Source organism: Arachis hypogaea, chromosome 19, assembly GCF_003086295.3.
Source record: "Arachis hypogaea cultivar Tifrunner chromosome 19, arahy.Tifrunner.gnm2.J5K5, whole genome shotgun sequence".
Taxonomy (NCBI): domain Eukaryota; kingdom Viridiplantae; phylum Streptophyta; class Magnoliopsida; order Fabales; family Fabaceae; genus Arachis; species Arachis hypogaea.
In genome coordinates, this window is record NC_092054.1 from 42,032,522 (window position 1) to 42,044,216 (window position 11,695).

Genomic DNA, 11,695 nt, shown 5'->3' on the forward strand with positions numbered 1-11,695 from the left:
AGTCATTCCCTAAGGCCAACAATTTTGAGCTAAGCCAGCTAATATCACTTGTGGATCATTGTTCTTTGGGAAGTGCTAATGAACCCAACCAACATCTCACAAAATTCTGAGGATTGTGACAGTGAAGTCAATGGAGCCAGAAGATGCCTATAAACTGCTTTGTTCCCATTTTCACTTAGGACAAAGCAGCTAAGTGGCTGGAATCATTCCCAAGGGGGATCTAACAACATGGGATGAGGTGGAAAGCAAGTTTCTGGCACGTTTCTACCTCCACAAAAGGTCATAGGCTTCGATCTGAGGTTCAGACTTTAGACAACAAGATGGTGAAACTCTCTACGAGGCATGGGAGAGATTCAAGGACTTGACAAGGAAATGCCCACCAAACATGTTCCATGATTGGGTGCAACTGCACATCTTCTATGATGGGCTCTCTTATGAATCAAGGAAGGCTGTAGACCATTCATCAGGAGGTTCATTGAACAGGAAAAAGACTGTGGAAGAAGCCATTGAAGTGATCGAGACAGTGGCTGAGAATGAGTACTACTATGCATCAGAAAGGCACAACACTAAGGGAGTCATGGAGCTGAACCATGTTGATACAATTCTAGCCCAAAACAAGGTGTTTGCCAAGCAACTAGCAGAGCTTACCAGGCAATTAGAAACAAAGCAAGTGGCTGCAATACACACACAAGATCAAGAGGAAGTAGGCATTGAAGGAGGTGATTGGGATGAGGTTAACTATGTGGGAAACCAACAAAGGCAATCATATGATCCACATTCCAACACTTACAACCCAGGCTGGAGAAACCACCCAAACTTTGGGTGGGGAACCAACAAACCCAACCACAAACCACAAACCTTACAACCACAATCAACATAACAATTCCACATACCAAAACTCCAACCAAAGATCATACCAAGCCACACAAAGCACCTACTCCAACACCATATCATGGCCAAAATAATCAACATACCCAACCTAATCCGAACCAACAATTTCAAGATCAATTAAACCGGATAGAAGGAATGATGGCAACCATGAGTCAAGACATAGTTGAATTGAAGAGCTTCAGGATGATGTGAGAACTACTTAAGAAACCATGGTGAAAAACTCAAAAGGATGGAATCTCAAGTAGGAGAGCTATCTCAACAGGCACCCAAATCAACTGCAGTGTTCCCTAGTGACACAGAAAAGAATCCTAAAGGGGAACAAAAGAGAGTAAGATGGGAAGAATGCAAAGCCATCACCATAATGAAGGAAGTCTCAGAAGAAGAAGGAATCAGGCCCTCAGAGCAGGAACCAGAAATCTTGAAGGAAGGTGTGGAAGAAGTTAAGCAAGAAGGTGGAACTGAGCAAGCCAAGGAACTGCAAAAAGGCATGATGGAAATATACCAACCAAAAGCACCATTTCCTGAGAGGTTAGGAGGAGGTGAAAAAAGGAAAACCTACTCAAGGTTTCTAGAGACATTTAACTCTCTTCATGTCAATATTCCCTTTCTTGAGATTCTTCATCAAATGCCCACACACATCAAGTATTTAAAGGAATTGTTAAGCAAAAAAAGAGTTTTGAAGGGAGGACAAACAGTAACAATGAACAAAGAATGCAGTGCTCTCATCAAGAAGGACACACTCTCTAAGAAAACGGACCCAGGAAGTTTTCATATCCCTTGCATCATAGGGGAAACAAAAATTGACAGAGGATTCTGTGATCTAGGAGCTAGCATAAATGTGATGCCTCTAACTCTTATGAAGAGGCTACAACTGAATGAGGTGAGATCCACTGATGTAATCATACAACTGGCTGACAAAACTCAGAAGCAAGCTGAAGGGATAGTTGAAAATGTGCTGGTGAAAGTGGGGGATTATTATTTCCCCACAGACTTTGTCATTGTGGACATGGAGGAAAGCTACTTACACCCTATCATTCTGGGCAGACCATTTCTAGCCACTACTAGAGCGCTCATAGATGTAGAACAAGGAGAGCTAATTCTGAGAATACATGATGAACAGCTCATTTTCAAAGTCTTCAAACCTGCATCTGAGCCTGAACCAGAACCTGAAAAGCCTAAAGATGATAGTAGCCATCCGTGTTTGGAGGAAAGTAATCCAGCAGCTGAGACTCTAAACAGTCATTGGAAGGCAAACAAGAGTTGCAAGAGTTAGAGCCACAAGAATCAGTGGAAACAGATCAGAAGGATCCTCCTGACATAAAGGTCAATGAAGAAATCCTCAAGAGAAAGGGAAGAGTGATAGGGAGATTGCCAAGAGGATGGAGAAACAAGAAAATTCCCACTGAAGGTTTTTCTCCGGGAGATAACGTGATATCAAGTCATTATCTGCCAATCCCACCTGGCCTCAAAACCATTCCTTCCCAGCTCCCTCAAGTGTTCACAATCAGGAAAGTTCTTTCTATGGAACATTTAGAGGTCATGAATGAATCAAGTGGGGACGTTTTCATAGTGAGAGGAGAGGACGTCAAGCACTACAATCCACCCTAACAAGGGACAACCGTCAAGCTAGTGACGTTAAAGAAGCGCTTCATGGGAGGCAACCCATGTTTTTAGTATCCTTAATCTTTAGTGCTTTGCTTTACATCTAATAAAGCATGGTTTCTTATGCATGAACTTGAATCCTCAGGACAACTATTGATTAAGTGCACTAAACCTTGCATGTAAATTACAATGGGTCTCTAAGTTTGGTGTGCCTGATGGCAATCCCAAATCTTACTCGAATTGAATTCCATCTTTCATTCAAGGTGCACAACCAAACATTAAGTTTGGTGTTCTTTTTGAACACAGTTTATGAAAAGCAAGAAGTTCCTCTGGATTTCAAAATTCATGACAAGTATACCATTCACATGTTTTAATACTTTGGTTTCAATTACTTAGGGTAGTCACTTTGTTTAGAATCAAAGAGCCAAGGTGACTATGATTTATTAGAATTATGCACACTCATTAAGGACAACCAATATGGATTTCATGTCATCAGGAGACTTAACCAAACACTAAGTTTGGTGTCCAAATAATAAGTGTGCATACATGTAGAAGTCACGGCTATAAGCTCATAAAGACAAGCATTGATTTACATGTGCAAATATTATTCATAATTCACATGGACCGAAAAATGATAGCAAATTTGTTTGTTTGTGCAGGTACAAAAGAAAAGACAAAAATGGAGGAAAAAGACAAAGGGAGGTACGTGCTTGGTCAAAAAGAAAATTCACAAATCTTTGAAACTAACACATGGGAAAAGGAAGTTCTGCAAGAAAAGAAAGCTACATGTACAACCTAATGCATCCAGAATACTTCCAAGAAAATGAAAAGCCAATCGTCCTTATCTACAATTCATATATTTACCATCAAGCCACCCTTCACAAACCACCCTAGCCGTTCATTTTTCACTCATGGGCACTATAAAGAACCACTTGGGGAACGAGTCCCACACCACCAATTCTCCTTCATACACATTTTCCTTCATCATAGCATAACTATCTCTTGCCGAAAACAACCTCACCACACCTCCAACAACACTTCTTGCTTCACCTTGTCAACTTTAGCTTGTCACTTACCAAAACTAAAAAAAAACCAATGGCAGCTTCATCTAGCCACAAAAGAAGAAAAGACAAGCAGCCAATGGAGGAAAACAGGGAATTCGATGCATGGAGATACAGATCAGTGTTCCATGAGATTCAAGCCGAATGGATGAGACCTAAAACGGTACTAGCTGAGGTTCCCTTTGACCTTGAAAAGGATGAGTTCCCAGGTGTTTGGGAAAAGATCAAAAAGAGGAAGTGGGAGCTCCTAACTAAGCCAATCACTAGAATCAACATCAACTTGGTGAAAGAGTTTTATGCAAATGCAGTAAGGGAGGATCAAACCAAGAACCCCACATACAAAAGCTATGTGAGAGGGGTGGAAGTTGACTTCAGTCCCAAAGCAATCATGAAACTCTTGGCCTGAAAAACATACATTTCAGCCAAGCAAGTTATGAAGAAAGGATGATAGGAGAACCTGACTATACAACTATTGCTGAAGACCTTTGTGCCATCAGAGTTGAATGGGTGAGAAAAACAAGAGGGGCTCCAAGAGTCTTGAGAAGGGGAGACCTAACACCTGAAGCTAAAGGGTGGTATGCAATAGTTAGGAGATCCATCCTACCCACTGCAAACTCTTCAGAAATAGTCCCTAAAAGAGCCATCTTGCTACATTGCATTATGGTTGGAGGAGAGATCAAAGTTCATAAACTCATTGCTGAACAGATACAAGAGTTCAGTGAGAAAAGTGACCCTGAATCCTGGCTCCACTTCCCTAGCACTATCATTAGACTATGCATCGATGCCCAAGTACCACTTGAGGATGAAAGACCTAATTGGCTATATCCTGGACTGGCCATAACTGCGCACAGAATGACTCTTGGCCCAACTCCTCCAAGACATACAAGAAGAAGAAATGAAGAAGGGCAACAAGTGGAAGCCGAGCAAGAAGCAGAACAAGAAAGACAGGAAGGAGAAGATAGAGAAGAAGAGCAAGAAGAGCAAGCAACTCCTGAAAGAAGACAACGAATTCCCAGAGACCCCATGGATATGAGCAGAATGCAGGAAATCATGGAAGGAATGTCTCAACAATACATGAGGTCTCAGGAGAGACAAGAGGACTTTCATCTAAAAATGATGGATATGCAAAGGAACTTTGAATCAAGATTCTTCGATCTGCAAAGGGAACAAAATTTACACTTACAGGAATCCTTCAGCCACATATGCCAACACCAAGATGCCAATGTCTTGGCAATCAAGGAAGCCACCACTTTACAGAATGCAAGATACTCAGTCCAAGCTGATTACAACATCAGTTCGCAAATCAAGCTTAACTACATAGGGGAACATCTACACAAGATGGACCCAGCATTCCCAGCTTATGATGAGTATTTCAAAGGGAGGAAAGAAGGAGAAATAAACAAGGCAATGATCCTTGAAAAGGAGTGGAAGAAACGATGAAAAAGGCTGGATTCTGGAAAAAGCTCATAAGAAAAGACAAGGGAGGCACAAGTGGTCAAAAAGAGGCAGGAAGCAAGAAGAAGCAGGATCCCAAGAATTAAGAAGAACCAAGCAATAAATAAGAGGTGGTCTCGTTCCTTAATAATCAAATGATAATTGGTGAATTGTCTTTATGAACGTGTTTTCATCATAAGTCATTTAAGTGTTATGTGGAGTCTTTTTTTTATGAGTCGTTTTTTTTAGTATGTGTGTTTGTTAAGTGCTTTGAATAAAGTGAATGCCTGGATGTTTGGATATAACTTCACCTTCTTAAACAAGTGCGTGCCATGCTTGTTCTGTTTCTATAAAAATAAAAGAAAAGTTTGAACAAAAGTAACTTGGCTAAATTAGTGACAAATCAAGTAGAATTAAGTGGTGGTATGCATGCTTGATTGTTTAGTCAGATCACTAAAATTAGAGTGTAGAATTATCATTTTTATGTAGAAAGTGAACATTGTCTATGGATCTTGATGAATAAATGTTTTTGGCCATGAAAAAGAAAGAAAAAGAAAAAGAAAAAGCCACGGAAAAAGGCAACCAAAAAGCAAAAAAAAAATTTAGAAAATAAGCTAGGTACCAATGGTTTGAACTTCTGAGACAAATGCCTGTGGTGTTTATGTATTAAGGATATGCTTGGATGAATAGGTTCTGAGGAGTGTTTCAACACTTGGTAACTTGGGTTAACTAACCCGGGATTATCAACCAAAAGTCCATTATCAAGAGCAACCTAAATACAAAACATTTAGTCACACAAAGAAGTGCTGGGCACCAATGTCTCAAGAAGAAATGTGAACTAAAATGCCTAAAGTGGATATGTGTAGTGCACTAATAAGAACAAGAAAATGCCAAAGGCTTGTGCAACACATGACACTAAGCAAACAAGGAGCAAAAGAAGCTCTAAGAAAAAGAAAAGAAAAACAAAGAAAGAAAAGTGCCAAAGACATAAGAATAACAAGAGGCCATAGCAATGTTTGATGGATGCAATGAAAAAGTGATAATCCTACCTGATAAGTATGAAAAAGTGATGCTGCAACTTTCTGCATAAAACCCTTCTGATGAACTTCAAATGCTTGCTAATATAGCCAATGTAATTGCTTTCTGTTTCATACTTTCTTCTCAAATAACTCAGGACTTGCTTAGGGACAAGCAAGTATTAAGTTTGGTGTTGTGATGCCAAGGCATCATAGGCTAGTTTCACTAGCATTTTTCTGTTAGTTTTAGTTGTTTTATGCATTTTCTTGAGCTTAAAGTAACCAAAAATGGTTAAATGAAGAACAAAGTAATGAACCATCCAAACAATATGATTTTGATGCAAATTCCATGAGTTTTAGTTATATTACTTAAATGCTATGAATGGAAGATTTCTCATGAAATTTTGCAAGACTTTGATGCAATTGATTGGATGATTTCAGGGAAGAAGAGGCTAAGCAAGGAAGCAACAAAATCAATAAAGGAAGCTTGAATATCACATGTGGAGTTTAAGTTCCAGTTTAAGCCTAAACTGGAGCTTAAACGCCAAAATCATGAAGGATAAGAAATGCTGGGATTGAAGTTTAACCTCCAGTTTGACCTCAAACTGGAGGTTAAACGCCAGAATGAAAAGCCTCACTTAAGGAGCATTCCACGTTTAACCTCCAGTTTGACCTCAAACTGGAGGTTAAACGCCAGAATGAGTATGCCACCCAGGGAGGAGTTCCACGTTTAACCTCCAGTTTGACCTCAAACTGGAGGTTAAACGCCAGAACCAGGAAGAGTACCAGGGAGCCATTCCACGTTTAAGCTCCAGTTTGACTCAAACTGGAGCTTAAACGTGTTCGATAGCTTTTCTACTCCAGGGTTGCTCTCTCCATCTCCACGTTTAACCTCCAGTTTGACCTCAAACTGGAGGTTAAACGTGTTCGACACCTCCAGGGCCACCATTCCAAGCTTCCACGTTTAACCTCCAGTTTGACCTCAAACTGGAGGTTAAACGTGTTCGACCTCCAGTATGCCTCCACCCTTTTCCACGTTTAACCTCCAGTTTGACCTCAAACTGGAGGTTAAACGTGTTCGACCTCCAGGGCTGCCCTTCCTATCTCCACGTTTAAGCTTCAGTTTAACCTTAAACTGAAGCTTAAACGTGTTCGACTACATGACTCTCCAGGGCTACCTTCTTCCATTTCCACGTTTAAGCTTCAGTTTAACCTTAACTGAAGCTTAAACGTGCTTCTACAAAAGGCCTCACTGGAAGTGTCTGGCGTTTAAGCTGCAGTTTAAGCTTAAACTACAACTTAAACGCCACTCTTGAAAAAGGTTTCTGGGCCAAAAATATTGTGATTTAAGTTAGTCTTTGAGCACAAATATTAACTTAAACTTACTTTGGTATGAAACCCAATTGAATATCATGGTTTATGGGATTGGGCCTGAAGGATTGATGAGTTTGAAATCTCAATTTATTGAGTCATGTGTCATTATTTGATTATCACTAAGTTGGCTCAATAAATGTTACAGGATTTGGATCAACAACCTCATCAAGATTATGGATCATAAACCCAAGGCAAAAGGAAAGCAAGGAGAGGCCTCAAAGCCCAAGAAGCACAACTGAAGCTCAATATAGAAAGTGTATAAATAGGATAGAAGTTAAGTTAAAAAAAAAACTTTACTTTCATTATTTTTTAGCTAGTTTTCCTTTTCTTTGTAATTGAATTCAGAGCTATGATTCACTAAACCCCCTTTCATTGGGTTAGGGAGCTCTATTGTAATTCAATGAATCAATAATAGTTTATCTTCTTCTTCAATCTTTTCTCTTGAATTTTGTTAGAAAGCTTCTCGATCTAATTCCATTGAGTAGTTGTCTTGGGAAAGAAACTACTCATACTTGGAATCCTTCGGAGCCTTGGGAAAGGAATGGAGGATTCATGCTAGAGAAGCTTTCTCACAGTGGATTGGATTGGGGTTTGGATGGATATTGTGACATGTAATCCTACCAAATTGTGGTTCATGAAATTGTGTGGTATAATCAGTGATCAAGCATCATCTCTTCTTATGAACATTTAAACCAAGGGATTGGGAATTTGTTTGTTTTTAGAGAGCATTGGTGAGCCAAGGAATTGGGATCCAATCATATAAGATTGCCAAGCAAAATTCAATGAATGCATTGGTTGAGGAAGAGATATACATGTTTTGATTCGGAGATTTCAATATCTCCTAAACCCAATGAATTCCCCATTTCTGATTTCTACTTTCTCTTTACATTCTGCAATTCAATTCTTGCAATCATCCCCATTCCCTTTTAATTTTAGCAATTTACATTCTGCTCTTTAATTCATGCAATTTAAGATTCAGCCATTTAATTTTCTTGTCATTTACTTTTCCCGCCAATTTTACATTCCGCAATTCTCATCTCAAATCTTGATTCCGCTCAACTAGAACACACTTCTAATCCGAATTGCTCACTCAACCAATCCTTGTGGGATTCGACCTCACTCTATTGTGAGTTTTTACTTGACGACGATAACCGGTGCACTTGCCGGAAGGAATTTTGCCGATCGTGCAATTTCCTAAATCGTAGCATAACACTTTTATGCGCATCAAGTTTATGGCGCCGTTGCCGGGGATTGGTTTTCGATTGACAATTCTCAAATTGGAAGCTAACTAGATTGAGCAATTTTCTCTTGCTTTGTTAATTCTGTTCAAGATACTTGTTGAATTTTTAATTTCTGCACTTGGTTACATGCTTTCCTTCTTTATGCCTTTAAATTCATGCAACTAACTCACTGACTCACTAACTGTTTGAATTAATTCCTCAATTGAGCTAACCATACTCTTCCATTAACCAAGAGTATTTCACTTGTTTGTGTTTGAGCTGTGTTCTTGTATGACAGGTAGGAGAGGAGAGACATCAACTCCTCCATATACCGAACCAGAGAGGACCCTTCATAGACTTAGAAGGGAAGCAAGAGGGAAGAGAGTAGTGGGAGAAGAGGAATCTGAAGGAGAATCTGAGGACAATTTTGAGGAAGCTTTAGATCTCAACATGGATAGAGAAGTTCACAACCATGAGAGAGCTGATGGAAACGATGCCATCCCTGAGAGGAGGGTTCTTAGTTCATACATAAACCCAACCTCTGGGAATTGTGGTAGTAGCATCCAGAAACCACCCATTCAGGCCAACAATTTTGAGCTCAAGCCACAGCTAATATCACTTGTGGAAAATCATTGTTCCTTTGGAGGAAGTGCTAATGAAGACCCAAACCAACATCTCACAAAATTCCTGAGGATTTGTGACACTGTGAAGTCCAATGGAGTCCAGGAAGATGCCTATAAACTGCTTTTGTTCCCATTTTCACTTAGGGACAAAGCAGCTAAGTGGCTGGAATCATTCCCAAGGGGGAGTCTAACAACATGGGATGAGGTGGAAAGCAAGTTTCTGGCACGTTTCTACCCTCCACAAAAGGTCAATAGGCTTCGATCTGAGGTTCAGACTTTTAGACAACAAGATGGTGAAACTCTCTACGAGGCATGGGAGAGATTCAAGGACTTGACAAGGAAATGCCCACCAAACATGTTCCATGATTGGGTGCAACTGCACATCTTCTATGATGGGCTCTCTTATGAATCAAGGAAGGCTGTAGACCATTCATCAGGAGGTTCATTGAACAGGAAAAAGACTGTGGAAGAAGCCATTGAAGTGATCGAGACAGTGGCTGAGAATGAGTACTACTATGCATCAGAAAGGCACAACACTAAGGGAGTCATGGAGCTGAACCATGTTGATACAATTCTAGCCCAAAACAAGGTGTTTGCCAAGCAACTAGCAGAGCTTACCAGGCAATTAGAAACAAAGCAAGTGGCTGCAATACACACACAAGATCAAGAGGAAGTAGGCATTGAAGGAGGTGATTGGGATGAGGTTAACTATGTGGGAAACCAACAAAGGCAATCATATGATCCACATTCCAACACTTACAACCCAGGCTGGAGAAACCACCCAAACTTTGGGTGGGGAAACCAACAAACCCAACCACAAAACCACAAACCTTACAACCACAATCAACATAACAATTCCACATACCAAAACTCCAACCAAAGATCATACCAAGCCACACAAAGCACCTACTCCCAACCACCATATCATGGCCAAAATAATCAACATACCCAACCTAATCCGAACCAACAATTTCAAGATCAATTAAACCGGATAGAAGGAATGATGGCAACCATGAGTCAAGACATAGTTGAATTGAAGAGCTTCAGGGATGATGTGAGAACTACCTTAAGAAACCATGGTGAAAAACTCAAAAGGATGGAATCTCAAGTAGGAGAGCTATCTCAACAGGCACCCAAATCAACTGCAGTGTTCCCTAGTGACACAGAAAAGAATCCTAAAGGGGAACAAAAGAGAGTAAGATGGGAAGAATGCAAAGCCATCACCATAATGAAGGAAGTCTCAGAAGAAGAAGGAATCAGGCCCTCAGAGCAGGAACCAGAAATCTTGAAGGAAGGTGTGGAAGAAGTTAAGCAAGAAGGTGGAACTGAGCAAGCCAAGGAACTGCAAAAAGGCATGATGGAAATATACCAACCAAAAGCACCATTTCCTGAGAGGTTAGGAGGAGGTGAAAAAAGGAAAACCTACTCAAGGTTTCTAGAGACATTTAACTCTCTTCATGTCAATATTCCCTTTCTTGAGATTCTTCATCAAATGCCCACACACATCAAGTATTTAAAGGAATTGTTAAGCAAAAAAAGAGTTTTGAAGGGAGGACAAACAGTAACAATGAACAAAGAATGCAGTGCTCTCATCAAGAAGGACACACTCTCTAAGAAAACGGACCCAGGAAGTTTTCATATCCCTTGCATCATAGGGGAAACAAAAATTGACAGAGGATTCTGTGATCTAGGAGCTAGCATAAATGTGATGCCTCTAACTCTTATGAAGAGGCTACAACTGAATGAGGTGAGATCCACTGATGTAATCATACAACTGGCTGACAAAACTCAGAAGCAAGCTGAAGGGATAGTTGAAAATGTGCTGGTGAAAGTGGGGGATTATTATTTCCCCACAGACTTTGTCATTGTGGACATGGAGGAAAGCTACTTACACCCTATCATTCTGGGCAGACCATTTCTAGCCACTACTAGAGCGCTCATAGATGTAGAACAAGGAGAGCTAATTCTGAGAATACATGATGAACAGCTCATTTTCAAAGTCTTCAAACCTGCATCTGAGCCTGAACCAGAACCTGAAAAGCCTAAAGATGATAGTAGCCATCCGTGTTTGGAGGAAAGTAATCCAGCAGCTGAGACTCTAAAACAGTCATTGGAAGGCAAACAAGAGTTGCAAGAGTTAGAGCCACAAGAATCAGTGGAAACAGATCAGAAGGATCCTCCTGACATAAAGGTCAATGAAGAAATCCTCAAGAGAAAGGGAAGAGTGATAGGGAGATTGCCAAGAGGATGGAGAAACAAGAAAATTCCCACTGAAGGTTTTTCTCCGGGAGATAACGTGATATCAAGTCATTATCTGCCAATCCCACCTGGCCTCAAAACCATTCCTTCCCAGCTCCCTCAAGTGTTCACAATCAGGAAAGTTCTTTCTATGGAACATTTAGAGGTCATGAATGAATCAAGTGGGGACGTTTTCATAGTGAGAGGAGAGGACGTCAAGCACTACAATCCACCCT

At 40.4% G+C, this 11,695-nt stretch overlaps 2 non-coding genes across 2 annotated transcripts; both read right to left on the bottom strand.

Annotated features, from left to right (window-relative positions):
* Positions 1-284: 284 nt before the first annotated feature.
* Positions 285-387, bottom strand: LOC112781181 (small nucleolar RNA R71). Its single transcript, XR_003191973.1, has one exon. It is a non-coding gene; the product is annotated as a small nucleolar RNA R71 (small nucleolar RNA).
* A 9,087-nt stretch (positions 388-9,474) lies between these two features.
* LOC112781833 (small nucleolar RNA R71) lies at positions 9,475-9,578 on the bottom strand. The gene has a single exon (XR_003192585.1). It is a non-coding gene; the product is annotated as a small nucleolar RNA R71 (small nucleolar RNA).
* Between the last annotated feature and the right edge of the window lie 2,117 nt (positions 9,579-11,695).